This window comes from Physeter macrocephalus, chromosome 20 (genome assembly GCF_002837175.3).
Source record: "Physeter macrocephalus isolate SW-GA chromosome 20, ASM283717v5, whole genome shotgun sequence".
NCBI classification, from domain to species: domain Eukaryota; kingdom Metazoa; phylum Chordata; class Mammalia; order Artiodactyla; family Physeteridae; genus Physeter; species Physeter macrocephalus.
In genome coordinates, this window is record NC_041233.1 from 110,357,244 (window position 1) to 110,357,854 (window position 611).

Consider the following 611-nt stretch of genomic DNA (forward strand, 5'->3'; position numbering starts at 1 on the left):
GGGAAGATCCCACATGCCGCGGAGCGGCTGGGCCCGTGAGCCGTGGCCGCTGAGCCTGTGCGTCCGGAGCCTGTGCTCCGCGACGGGAGAGGCCACAACAGTGAGGGGCCCGCGTACCGCAAAAAACAAAACAAAACAAAACAAAAACCACTAGTGACCAACATCTGAAAATCACACCCATTAATAAAAATCAACAACAGTGCATTCACTAATATTCCAGCCTCATCAAACATTTCCTCATGATGACATTTTGGCTCCCTGTTGGGTATCTTTGATTTTACAAATCTTAACAGGCTTGCTCCTAGCAATACATCACACGTCAGACACAATAACTGCTTTCTGATCAGGGACACCCATCTGCCATAAATCACAGACGGCTCATTCGGTATGTACATGCAAACGGAGCTTCCGTATTCTTTATTTGCCTACTTATTCATGTAGGACGTTGCCGCCAGCCGCGGTGGGTCCTCAAAGTGCAGCAACAATCGACGAGAGGGGGTAGGGAACGGAGAGCACCAAGGTATGGGATCAGAAGGGCACAAACAACTGATGGTTGCAAGGCAAGTTTAATAACAAAGCCTAGTCATATATATACCCCTAAAGCAGGGACT

General features: G+C 48.8%; 1 long non-coding RNA gene across 5 annotated transcripts in view; it reads right to left on the bottom strand.

The window, feature by feature from the left end:
• LOC114484628 (uncharacterized) overlaps positions 1-611 on the bottom strand; it is a 41,542-nt gene that overhangs the window by 23,339 nt on the left and 17,592 nt on the right. The gene's annotated exons all lie outside the window — the stretch shown is intronic.